General features: G+C 35.6%; 1 protein-coding gene across 1 annotated transcript in view; it reads left to right on the top strand.

Moving 5' to 3' along the window:
• LOC150105840 (tumor protein p53-inducible protein 11-like) overlaps positions 1–14,474 on the top strand; it is a 223,458-nt gene that overhangs the window by 97,721 nt on the left and 111,263 nt on the right. The gene's annotated exons all lie outside the window — the stretch shown is intronic.

The following is a 14,474-nucleotide window of genomic DNA, read 5'->3' as shown; positions in this document are numbered from 1 at the left end:
GCCAATTGAAAAGAGAAGGCGGGGTAGACCTAAAAAAAAAAAAGGATATTGGATGGATAGTGAAACAGGAACAAACCAATATGGTCTATACCCGTAATCAGTGTTATGATGATGATAAATTAGGTTTCGCTAGACTGACAGTTGTTTCGAACTATTGACTCTCATCAGTGACCAGGCAGAAATCTTAAGAGGGCAACAAACCCATTGTTTAGTATCATAACAAATCTAATGTCAGAAAGTTAATATATATTTTACATTATTCCTAGAAATTGCTCTGTTGCGTCTATTAAGTGTGGAGGAAAGATTCGTGATTGCACTCTTGTTTTGCTACTTGGGATGTTTTTTTTTTTCTTTTGGTCATTCAATTGACATGAATTCGAGTCTCTAACTGTAAGTCCTTCTAATGAGAACAGCAAACAGACAAAACACCACAGCTTACCTAAGAGACTAATTAACTCAATAGCGAGTGGAAAAATCTCCTGGGAAACGTTTTTTTTTTTTTTTTTTTTTTTGTAAATGGAGAAACAGCCTTTTTTTACGACCTGGAAAATGTTAAGGGAAATATAGTTGCTTGCAGTTAAAATTTTTAATTTAATGAAAGGTTGAAAAAAAAGGAAGGAGTAACGAATTTTCCAATAAGCTTTTGATATTTTAACTAAAAATGTGAGTTATGTTTTCGAAAGGAAAATAAAAGCTGATGCAAAGTGGCTCTTGGCGGTGTAACATCTTCCGTTTTTTTTTTGTTTACTCTTTTACGAATGAAGGTTTAACGTTGATGGTTAGAAAAATAAAAATGAGAAATAATGACGGATTAAGAAATGCATTTTAGAGGGAAGAATAGCGATTAGTTTGAAAAAAAAAATAATAATAAAAGAAGTATACTCTACAGGTAAACATGTTTACTTAAAATGAGTGGTTTCAAATAGGATGGAATGAAGAATCAGAGAGAGAGAGAGAGAGAGAAGGAGAGGGGAGAGGGAATTTTGTAAGCAGTGGAGACATCGATCTCCCTATTTGCTCTCAATATTTTCAGAAGTTGATTCCTGATTTTATGAAGTTTATCAAATCTGATACTTCGCTTCACAAAAGTGTTATCCAAATGTTTTAATAATAACGAAAAAAAATAATAAATTGTACTTGATTCTGAGACTCTGTTAATTTTCTGCCCTCCTGACATACCGACTGTTCCTAGAATACTCATAAATGTCTCATGAATACAAATTTCATATCATGAGGCCAATTTTAATTATCTGTGTTAACATTTTGTGTTCTTTGGCAATTTTGGAGGAAAAACCTGAAAATAAAGGATCTCATAGACATTCAAATATCCCATATCGACATGAGTTCTTTTTTTTTTTTTTTTTTTTGTAAATAAAATAAAGCGATATTCAGTCTATCATAATCTCAATGTTTAGTAAACTTCGATGAAGTTTGGTTGGTGTAAATAATCAAATTCTTTCAGTACATCTCGATATAATTCCTGATAAAACGCAGGCAGGAGTAGAGTTGTTACGAACTAGGTAATTGAGTTTCATCACCAGATATTACCACTTTACCGAAGTGGCTAAAGACTGTGTCGGACTCCGGAACAAATTCCCAATTTACATTATATATATTAAAATAAATTATATATTTATTATATAATAAAAAGGCAAACTAATTGTTTGCCTCTTTTGCAAATGTGCACACATAATCTCGCCTCGCGACACTTAGTTACTTCGAATGTAATTCAAAAACACCCAACAATAACACAAACAACCCAATTTGGTAAACGTCTCCATCAACTCCAACTTTCTAAATTCAATATCCGTTTTGATTTTCACCTACAAAATGATCGGATGCCAAATGTTCATTTCGGATACTAAGAAATTCTTTCTGATAATTGGCATTCTTCCAATTTTTTTTGAACGTTTGTGCTGTACAGTTGAGGTCAGTTTTGCATCGATTTTCTTTGTCCTTCTCTTCAACTAGTATTTATTCTGCAGCTTGGGCATTATCTAACATCCAGTTATCACAAGAGAAGGGCAACAAATCATTATCATCGTATTGTTCTACTGATTTTATTTCAATTCTTTCTAAAATAATGCAGAAATCCATTTAATAAATAACTTCTGTACAATCTGAAGTTATTTATTAAATCACTTCAGATTGTCTCCAATGAGCTGATCGGACATTGGAGATAAGGAGGAGATCTTATTACTTGAAGTAAGATCATGTAAGTATTATGATCTGTATTCTGATTTCGGAACTGGACTGCAAATTTTCTCTCTAATTTTATATTCGCGATCTTCATTCTCGTATGTTGCTAATATTAAATTTCGATAGAGATCGATTCTTCTATTATTCTCTTCTTTCTAATATATGTCAAATCCTATTACACACTTTAACTGATTCTGATTGGTCTCTTTCTTTTTTTCCAAACCTTTCACGGTATTCAAATCAACATCAAAAAAAAAAAAATAAAAATAAAAATATATATATATATATATATATATATATATATTTCAACTCTTAATTTTTATCTACAAACCATTATTCAGTTCAGGTTATAATAATGATTATTTCTTAGCATATTTCACTCACAAAAAAAGAAAAAAAAGACAGAATTACAAGTAACGCGTACACATAAGTCGAGATCTTTCTCGGAATGAGGCCAGTGTATTATGTCTGTGAATTATGTGTGTTCACTGGCTGATTTGTCTGTTTTGCATAATAAAAAATCTGACGTTCCGGAAGGAAAGAATCCTACTGTTTTCGTATGAGGATTGATAAGTAATCTCAGATAATAATAATAATAATAATAATAATAATAAAAGTTCTTCTGGTCCTAGGCGAGGTTCGAACCCAACCAAACAGTCAATACCGACTGAGCTAAGATGGTTTTCTTTTTTTTTTTCCGAAATAATAAAATTAAATTGCCTTGTTCTTTCTCTTTTCAATGTCTCTATCGTTCTCTTTTGATTATTATTATTTTATTCACATAATTGATACACAGTCAAAACAAGATATCTTTTAAACAACAATTTGACTTGATACAGAGCAGTTCAGATTCTACCCAAGAATCTAAAAATAGTCTGTCAGGTAGGCGTCGTAAAATATGGACTGTTCCAAGTAATACTGTTTTTTGGAGGTCATATGGGGTCACTTCCTTGATGTTTAATTCTTGTAAATAGTTGGGCAGCTTCTTTGAAATTGCACCAAGTGCACCGATAACTATTGGGGTCACTTTGGTGTGTTTAAGCCGGCCAACTTGGATTGCCAGACCTCGATATGTAATTATTTTTTCCAGTTCTTTGTTGTTAATGTGGTTATCACTGGGGACAGCGATATCAATAATCCAAACCTGTCGATGTTCGATAATTGTGATGTCAGGTCTATTGTGTTCCAAATGCCGATCAGTTTGTATTCTAAAGTCCCAGAGAATTTTTGCTGTTTCGTTTTCCAATCCAGTCTCTATTTTATGCTGCCACCAGTCATCCGAAATAGGAAAGCTATATTTTTTGCATACATGCCAATGAACTATTTTAGCCACTTGATCATGGCGGTATTTATAGTCAGTTTGAGCTATTTTGCTACAGGCAGCACTGATTAGATGCTCTACAGTCTCATCTTTCTAATCGCATAATCTGCATTTGCTGTTATTATTGATGTTCAAAAGGTTTGCTTTGATTGCATTAGTTTGTAATGCTTGTTCTTGAGCTGCTGGAATAAATTCTTCTTTTTCTTTTTTTTAAATATATCCATATTGTAGCCATTGCCACGTCTTGTTCACCTCAGTATCTCGAAGAAATTGACCATACAAGAGTTTATTTTTCTAGCGTACATATCGGATATGCTGTTCCTTTTTGTAATCGGCATTTGTTTCCTGTTACTTTTAGAAAACTTTCTAAAAAAGCTTAAAATGGCTTGAAGCATTTGCTCAGTGCTATTGTCGAGGTAATTTTTTAAACCCTATTATTATTTTAATTATTATATGTCCACTAATTTTTGTTCATTCTCGGTATAGTTACAGTGGATAGATTAGGAAACCTCTCGCGCATGAGGGATGAAAAATAGTTTCCGAGAATAAATTGTTACAGTGATATAATAACAGATACTAAAGATTGAATACTGTGTTGTGTATTCAAGCAAAAATCTGATGGAATATCTTCGATTAATCAGTATCTGGTCATGAACACAGAATATAACCACGATTCCTGTACTTAGTACTTCGTAGTTGACACGTTTTCCTTATCACATACCTTAATTGTGGTGAATGTATTTCATCGATCATGGACTGCATAAGAGAGATGGAAATGACAAAAAGTACTTTGCGAAAGTTCAATAAAAGTTTCTCTACTGAGTGCTATTTCCTAACAGTCGAATGAGTTTAGGTGTAGCAGTTGCTAAGTGACGTATTGACTTTTGTTGGCCAGAACAACATCTACAGGAAATTGAAGAAACTGTTTCCAAATAGGCTGTTGATGAGAGGGAAAATGAATTACACTGTCTTTGAAGAACGTAATGACTATGTCTTTTGCTTCTAGTGACCACTCTTAGAACTTAAATCGTTATGTTTCTATAAAATCCTTGGCTGTTCTAAACCTGCACAAGATGGGAAACTAATCGATATAGAATTTCAAAGTTAAAAACGGTTTTCTTACAAATATTACTTTATACAGAAAATAAATTTCAGCGTTATAATTATTAATTTCTTAAAATCCCAATTCTAAAATCAAATAAAAAAAATAACTCCGTTGTAATTGCATGCAACGCAGAACGCTGAACATTGCTGGTTTGATGGGTGAAGCACTAATGCTTTTCATATTCTCCTTTGTCTGTGAGGGAGGTTCTTTGAGTGGAGTATTATTGAGCTCTGGGCTCGCCCTGTGAGGGCGTTGAGATTAGCCACATTCAGCTGAGCATAAGATAGATTTGAGTCTTTTATATATATCTGTAGTATTCCGCTTCATTGTAATCCAAAGCCTGTTTGATCAGCGGGTTGGGATGATTACTTGCCTTGATGAAGAACTTTTCTGCTAGATCATGGAGAAGAGAAGAGATATAGGGAACGTTGACTTCTCTGTGAATCTGGGAGTTTCTTATAAACCATGGGGCATCCAGAATCATCCTCAGACATTTGTTCTGTATCCTCTGCAGTTTTTGAATATTTGTATTCGAGGTATGGCTTCATACAGGAGATACGGTAAGTGATGACTGGCCGTATTACCATCTTATATATAAGTAGTTTGTTACGTACATCAGCTTGCTGCTTCTGTTGATCATGGGGTAGAGTTGCACGATTGCTTCAGAAGTCTTCGAGCTAATATGTTTTATATAATTGTTGAATTTAAGTTTTTTGTCAAGTATCACGTCTAGGTATTTAACATTGGTGTACCATGGAATCTTGACTCCTAATAAGTGAATGTCCTTCTTTCTCTGGACCTTCTTTTTTTTGGAAACCTTATAGCTGTACTTTTTTGGGGGTTTACTTGAATCCTCAGTCCATCAGCCACTTTTCTAGTATGAATAACTGCTTTGGAGTCTACTGATTGCAAGTCGGGGGCTGAGTGATCTTGCTAGTAGAGAGGTGTCATCTGCATACAATGCTGTGATGGTTGTACTAGGGTTCTGGGGAATGTCAGCTGTATAAATTGAAATTAACAGGGGGGGGGGAAGAGAGAGAGAGAGAGAGAGAGCCCTGAGGCACTCCAGTCAGTATTTTGCATCTATTTGATGCGATTTCATTAATTTTGACTTGCATAAATCTGCCTTTGAGGTATGCATCTATTATTTTTATTAGCTTAATTGGTAGATTGAATTCTATGAGTTTATAAAGCAGATTCTGACGCCGAACCTTGTCAAAAGCCTTTGCAACATCTATGAAGACTGCAGCTGTATGGAGGTTCCAATTGTAGCCTTTTGTGATTTTCTCAACCAGTCTGTGTATCTGTTGTATATTATGGTCTTTAAGGAATGCAAATTGCTCGTTTGAAATGATGTTTGAAGTTTGTCCCAAGGTATAAATGAGTGCGGAGGAGTTAGTTTCTTGAGCGTACCGAGCTTAAGCCAGATGGGGTTGTGGTCGGAAGACAGTTCATTCAGTGTTTCCAGCTGATACTGGTATCTAATGTTTCTGAGGATGACTATGTCAAGTACATCTGAGCTTTCGGCTGGGCTATGATGATTGGGCTCTGTAGGTCCGGTTATAACTTGAGTATTGGGTTGAGTAATTGTTTAGTGTACGATCTTTATTGTTGATTGTGGAGCTGAACCAAGCTGTGTGTTTGGCATTAAAATCTCCAGCCATAATAATGGAGTCAGTAGAGCTGAGAATGGAATCCAAATAAGATGCCAAAAGTGGGATGCCAGGTTGGTTGTATGCGGCGTAGATTTTGATGCTAGCGGTATTGTTAATATGAACTTCAATACCTGTTATCTCATCAGGACGTTATGGCTTAAATAATGTTTGATGTATACGGCTGTGTCTCCTCCACCGGCAGTGAATCTGTTTGTTTTATACATCTTGAAGCCCCATCATTTAGGGTTATTAGCTGCCCTGAGATATGTTTCGTTAACTAAGACTATATCAGGATTGTATCTGGGAGTGAACTCTTGGAGTTCAAGGATTTTGTTTAACAGACCATTAGCATTCCATGCTATTATCGTGAGTGAGTTTGGTTTGAATTTTTTATACATTGGATAGTGCTGTCAGTATGGATTGGGTTTCTAGATAAAATCTCTTTCTAGAAGATGGTGAAGAGCTTGCTTTGCTGAATTCCTGCAGCATGACGGCAAGAGAAGCAGTTAGAACTGATGTTAAGTTGGAGCTTGTTTGCTTGCTCATGAGATGAAGGAATCTGAGTTCGAGCCGCCTTTATGTATGCTTTGGTCATGGATGAAGATCGCGCGCCTTCCTGTGCTGCTGAAGGTGAGGTATTTCGAACAGGAGGGCAACCTGCTTGGTTGCTTATGGTGTCATTGCGTGGGTGGAGCTGGGTTCACTCTTGCTGCCTCACGATTTTTTGGGTGGAAAAGGCACCCCTTGTAATTTGTGGGGTGAGGTCCTCTACCATTAGTACAACAGGCAGGTGTAGTTCTTGGCTTGGTGCAGGAGCTCTGGTGTCCTTCACCACATTTTAGACATCTGTAGGTTGCTCTGCACAAACTTTTGGAATCTCTGGCATTGACCTGCCGATGCCCTTTTCCTTAGAGGCTCAGTTGTAATTTTGAGCCTGCAGATATCTGTTACTTCGTATATCCTTTTCTGGTTATTGCTGATTTCTACTAGTACTAAAGGCAGTGGCCTTTTGTCGGATCTCACCATTCTGCTAACTTTTATTGGGGTAAGTCCTTGACTGATGAAGTCGGCAGTGACCTCATCTGTTGTGATGCCCTTGGCAACCCCTCTGAGGACCACTTTAAGATTTTTCTTGCTTGCTAGTGTAAAGGTGTGGAAGGGCAATTTGGAATTGTCCAGTATTTTTCTCATTTTCCGATAATCTGAGACAGTAGCGGGATGAACCTTAACTCCCTCATCTGTATTACTGGCCCTGGAGAAGTTAATGTTTTGTTCACCGAGGGTCCTCGAAACCGACGTCCACTTTTCTTTTTCACGGAGGATCACTGGTGGGACCTTTTCCTTTTTGTCCTCTGAAACTTGTGGTGTTAAATCTTCTTCCATAAGATCTTCAGATGTCCTCCGTCTTTTGGTTGCCTGTGCACTCTGGGAGTCTTCGGCTAAATCCCGGGAATTATGTATCAAACCTTTTTAATATCTTCTTGAACAAGTCAAGCAACTGCTTTTTGCTAAAGGTTTGAAAAATATCGTCCGTGATGTCCATACTGGGATAAAGAGCGCCATAGTATACCTCTTGTTCAGTTATGCCTGTTTAGGCAATCTTGTAGGCTTATAGCCTACTCTCAGATCCATCCTGTAGACTCACGCGGAAGTCTACTAGCTAAGTGAAACAAGTTTGTAATGCCCTACTAAAAGGGGAAAGGAGTGTCAAGAACTCACTTGGCCACAGAGCGAAAACCTACCTCCCTAAAATACCATAAATCCACCACTGGTCCTCGTTTCGGGTGAGACCTACATCCTACCCTACGGCCATCAGACCTCGTGCATTTTTCATGCAGAGGGGGAGACAATAGGAATCGAACTGTGTCAGCGCCAGTGCAATGTGAAATTCCCGAAATCAGGTTCAACCTGAAATGACAAGTCTGTTCTCGTCAAAAGACCAAACCAAAGGCAAATGTAATTGTTTATTAACTAAAATTATAAAAGAAAAAAGAAGGTGTGTACATAATAGTAAATTAAAATAATGTAAATACGTAATGTAAATTAAAATAATGTAAATTATATTAAACATTTCACTACTTATTTAATATAAAAATGTTTTGATTAAATTTAATAATAAATATTTTAAAATAAAAATCGGAAATGAACAATAAATAATATTAACATTTTGTTATAATATTTGTCATATATTCAAATTACTAGTTATAAGTCAGCATATTGCTACTTAATAATCACTAATATTGTGATTAAATTAATTAAAATTATCATTAATTAATCATTTAGAATAATGTAGAAATACTTCAGATAAATATAAATAAATATTTAAATAAAATATCTGAAAATCAGATCTTTCTTTTAAGTCCTATTTTCTTTAGTTTTACTAATTAGTCGAATATTCTCAATCCTCATCTTACTATTTCGTCCCTTATCTGCTGTTTATTCAATCTTCACTATTACAATCATTTCAGTATACATAATAAACATGCATTGGTCTTAGAAACGAAACTGTTAAAATAACTGTCTAATATAAAATACCATAGAATATTAAATATAAAACTGGTTAGAAAAAAAGAGATTGGGTAAAAGGAAAGAATACACTGTTTAAATGGAAAAAGTTTATTTACCGTTTTATTTTTTATATAAATTAACTATTTATTTTTGGAAAGAATTAATCGAATAAAAAAAAAAGTGGATCAGATTGCGGTGAGATGAGATATATTATCCTTGGAGGGTAATGGATGGCAATGCTATAGCTAATAAAGTTCTAACTGAGGCTCAGCTATTGCTTTTACCTTCCTGCCATGATCAGAGCTTTAATTTAATAATTTAATAGCTCAATAACACCTTATCCCTACATTGTCATCTACAGATAACGGGGAAGATAAAAAGCATTCTTGCTTCGCCCCTTTAAGCCAGTCCTTATAAGGATAAGGATCGAATAAAAAAATAATTTTCTATATGATTTTTCTTCTCGAACTATATGGTATATATATATATTAGAGTAGTGGTTATACTTCAGAGTGTTAGCCATTCTAATATCTGCGTATCTGCATAAGGTTACGTATCTGTGTTGCAAGGTTAACATCGAATACGGACTCCACCGGCGTTCGCGATATTAACTGGTCAGCGCAGATAGAGCAAACTCCGGACTGGGGCAATAGAAAACACTTGGTGGTGGAGATAGTTAGCCCCCCCCCCCATCTGATCTCGCCCTCCATTCTGCCACGTGTGCGTACCCTCGGAATTGAGGTTGACGCCACAATACCGGTAAGGGCGATGGCAAAAGCAATTGTAGACTGCGTGGGTGCAGGAAACATCTTTGGATTTACCCCCTACGGGGGAGGAAGATACCAAGTGGTTACCAAAAACATGGAGACCAGAGAAAAGTTACTCCAAAGCTTTGACTGTGGGAAAACGAAAGTATCTCCCTCCATGGTTGGGAGCATACTAAGAACGCTGAAGATATCAAGATTCCCATTAGAATACGCTGAGAATGATGACATCATACGCAGCATATTCTCGAAGTGGGGCGTTGGAAGGGAAATCCAAGTCCATAATGACGTTGACAATCCTGAGTGGAAGTCAGGGGGAGGTAACCATCTCTCTTGAAATGAGGACAGAAATTCCTAACTTTGTACTCATAGGATCTGCTCGGGTAATGGTAAATTACCCAGGCGTCAAAAAGCAATGCTTTAGATGTGGCGCCTTCAATCATCTTGGGGCAGACTGCCCTCGAATAAAGTGCAGAAATTGCCTAAAAACAGGCCACAACCAGGAAAAATGTGAGGTAGCTTGTCTGAAATGTGGGGGTCACCGACCACAAAGTCGACACCTGCCCATCCAGAACCGTTGCAGAGAGGATGGGTGGCGCAATCACATCAGCAACAAAACCAAGTAATGAAAAGGTCACAACACAGGAAAAATTTCCACCTCTTGAGGCCACTCTTGATCATGCTGCCATGTCTAAGACAACGAAAAGATCCCGTAAGGGAGGGAAACCTACAAGAATTGCAGAAACCAGCAATACGATCCCAACAGAAGAGACAATGCAGAAACCACCATGGTAACTCCCACGTACGAAAGCGGAGCTACCACTGCCAATACAGACATCGCCAACTCAGATAACGTAGAAGAAGCTGAAGTAGAGATGGAGACGAACACCAACACTTCCAAACGGCCATTAAGTCCGCAGGAAGAAGAGCTGACAAATCTCAAAACAGCAAAAGTATCTGAAAACGAACACCCAGAAGTCCCTCATGCAAAACAGGGGAGACTCTAAGTTGAACGAAGCAATAAATAAAGTAGGAGAACCTGAACTCCTCCTCACAGGGAAATATGGACCCGACATCGTCAGTGCAAAATGGGGTGACCTCTTTGTTGATGACATCAGCAAAATTACCCCTGAGCAAGTAGAGGTAGCCCTGGATATAGACGAGGAGGCAGCTTCGGCGTTCTACATAGCTCTCTGCAAACTAGACATGGCCAAGGGAAGTGAGGTGGCCCAAAGAATCATAACAGCCCACAACAAAAGAAAGGAACAGTAACCACATTGAGGGTTTTACTGTACTAAATATTCAGTCTCTCTGTATTCAGCCTTTCTGTACTAAGCTCCCACAGGTGGGGGAGGACCTGAGAACCCGAGCGGCGAAGGCTTACAGCGAGGCGGTGCAGTTCCTTGTGAGCTGCATCACTCGGGCCAGATCCTTCCTCCACCTCTAAGTTTACCTTTCCATTCCTTCTCCAGATTTATTCTCTCTTTGTTTTGTTACATGTTTCCTTTTTAGGATTTTTCCTTTTTTTTTTAAAGTGAAAAATCAACGACCGTTTTAGAAACGCCCCTGGGGGGCATACAGCTAAAACAGGTCAACTGAGGCCTCTTTTACCTACTCTATCAAAATGCACTCTATCTTTATTTCCTCTCCTACTATCTGCTGACTCTCAGCCTATCTTACTTTACAGGCCGATGATGAAGTTTGTTGAACTCACAAAATATATAACTGCTTCATAAAATTCTTATTTTTCTATTCTTTAGACAACTTAAAAACAGGCTTTTAACAAAACTTGTTTTTTTCAAAATCTGACTATTACAATATAAGAAATTTCGGACTGAAGTCAGAAAGCTTTCCAGAAGTATACGCAGAGAAGATTAGAGTAAATATGTTAAATCATTACAGCAGGATATCACTGGACCACAAAGAATAGGTTTTAAAATTTTCAGACGACTACAAACAGCAGAAAATGCCCAATTAAGAACTAATCTAATTTCCAAAGAGGACTGGATAGAACACTATAAAAATATCGTGGAATGAAAAACAAGAAATGCAAAACAATGACAAAAATCACAAAATCGAAGATATCAATATACAGGAAAGTACAGAAGAAATAGTAATGGAAGAATTAGAAGACGAATTTAAAAACTCAAGAAATAGAAAAAGTCCGGACCTGGAAGGAATATGCATCGCGCTCTTTAAATATGCAGACAATAGCATAAAAGAAAACCTACTTAAACTCTTCAATAATATCTGGAAATATCAAAAGATCCCAAAAGAATGGGAAACTCGAGTAGTAAAAAATATTCACAAAAAAAGGTCCCAAGGACAAATGTGGAAATTACAGAGGCATTACTCTCTTAATAACAGCATCTAAACTGTATGCAAACATCTTAAAGAACAGACTAATTAAATATATAGAAAATTATTTAGAAGAAGAATAGTGTGGTTTTAGAAGAGGGAGAGGATGCACAGATGCCTCTTTCACAATGCAACAGATCGTAGAAAAAAGGAAAGAATTATCAGAACCTATAACTATAAATAAAGGAGTAAGACAAGATTGTGGCTTATCCCCAATCCTATTCAACATTTATATAAAGAGAATCCTAAAAGAATGGAAAACAACTGTCAAAGATGGAATTAAACTAACAAATACAACAGGATATGACATAAAAAGCCTATACCTGAATTGCTCAGACGACGAACTATTTATTTTCGATGGATTAAAATCCATCAAATCAAATTAAAATTACATTTTTAGTTATATTTTCTTTATCGGGAGCTATCATACATAACAAATATTTTAATTTTTATTTTTTATTCGACAAAGGAAAAAGATGAAGAGTTATAACCTTTGGATGAAACTGAACATAAAACTGATTGACTGCAGGTGGGAGTTCCTCACAACGGAGATATGATCAGTGTCGAATGTCTGTTTTGCCGATTCAAATAGCAAGCACTAATAACGCAAATAAAGGCGAAGTGTTTTTTTTTGTCTCCCGTCTTTTATTTTCTTTTTTGGATACTTTCCAACACTCAAGTGCCTTCAGCACAATCGAAAGATTCTTTCAACAAAGCTAGCTTTTAGAAAAGTATCGAACAGTCTCTAGAGAATACCCTGTATAAGAAGAGACGCTATTATTCAATCCTTTGACAACCAGATTGTTAAATCAACTGTACACAGCGAAATATTGATGAGAATTCTTGCATAAGAAGTTCCAGATGAACTTTTGTCAATGGTTCACTTTGTGTATACTGAAAACATTTTAAATTAATCAAAGGAACGTTAAAAAAAAAGATTAAGAAATATCTAAAATTAGAAATTTGATTACAAAGATAAAATAGTTTTATAGTTAATTTTATATTTCTATACAGAAATATAGAAAGAAAACCATTAAATACTTTTTTTTAAATTTTAGCTTTAAAAATATTTCTTTAAAATGAGAGAAATGGTTTTATTGTAGACACCTAAAATAATTATATTTTATTTATCTATTTTTTTAAAACGGACAAAATGGCATTTAAATTGTTGTTATTGCAGTCTGAATGAATTTATTTATTTTTTATTTTTTGAAACTACAAGACATTATTCACGCCTACTTCTTTTTTACTGTGGAAACAAACGCAAGGACAACATAAAGAAATTGGCAGAGTGCCAAGAAGCTCGCCGGTCTTCAAAAATTGTTTGGTTCGCATATGTATAGATAGAAATGTGGTGCTCTTGGGTTGGGGGGGGGGGGGTGAAGAAGCCAAGTGCCACTTCCTATTACGTTTCAGGTCATATGAAACCCCATAGCTGATTGGGAGTGATACCTTTTGCCCTTTGTAGCGAACAGCAGCGATTCTTGGCATGTTCCTCTGTTTTATTAGGCAGCTATTTGTTTCCGGACGTGTCTGAGTTACGGTAAAATATTTCTTCCCTCCGTGCGTAACTGCTAGTGAAGAGTACCTCGCTTTCCCTTTATTTATTAGACATGATAATCATTGTCATCATCACTCAGCATATAAAAATGGCAAAGGAAATTGAGTTAGAAGCTATATAAACACGAAAGCCACAATAAAATAAGAATTGTCAGTTGTCTGCCATTATTTCATTGCCGAAAGGTGAAATAATATTCATTACAATATTAAGTTATGTTTGGAGTCGTTTTTAATAAAGCAGTAATATTTAAAATAAATATTACTTAAAACGCAGTTTATTAATAAATATATAATATTTAAAAGTATATTTATAAATAAATATTAAACAATAAAGCACTTTTATTAATGCCGTAATAACCACCATCTACTTGGTTGCCTCATTAAGTTCCATGTTTGGTCTATAGAACAGGTTTCTTAGTATGCAGCCCACTTACACAAGTTTAAAATTTCACCAGTGGGATTTAAATACCTTTACTACTTTCATACATAATGATATGATACACAAATATAAAGCTAAAGCAACATTTTGATAATCAATAATAAATGAAAAACTGGTATTATTTTTGCGACTTTTTATATTCTAATTAAGTTATGTCAGTTAATAAAAGGTGTATAAGTGACTTTTTTATTTAAAAATATTCATCAAAACTGAGTATATTTATTATGATAGTATTATTCCTTTGCGCTTAAATGTTAATCTATTATTTATATATAAAGTAATGTAAAATATTTGTCCAAAAAATAAATTGAGCATGGCATAATCATTCAAACTTATAAATAAAAAAAAATAATCATAAACAAATAAAAAATCAGACGACATTTAGCAACACGATATTCCTTGTTTTTGGGTGTGTAGAAACTAACCAATCAGTGGGCTGCTTGAGTCACAATTGCATCATACAAACAGAAGAAAACGACTGTATCTTAAATTACATAAAGCTCTTTCTGTGAGGGATAGACCGAGTGTCGAGTGACAGATTCTCATTATAATTCAGTTTCTAACA

The sequence above is a fragment of the Typopeltis vanoorti genome, chromosome 6 (assembly GCF_054136105.1).
Source record: "Typopeltis vanoorti isolate ZY-2024b chromosome 6, IOZ_Tvanoo_1.0, whole genome shotgun sequence".
Classification (NCBI taxonomy): Eukaryota; Metazoa; Arthropoda; class Arachnida; order Uropygi; family Thelyphonidae; genus Typopeltis; species Typopeltis vanoorti.
The sequence above is the reverse complement of the archived record's forward strand: the minus strand, read 5'-3'. Positions and strand labels throughout refer to the sequence as shown.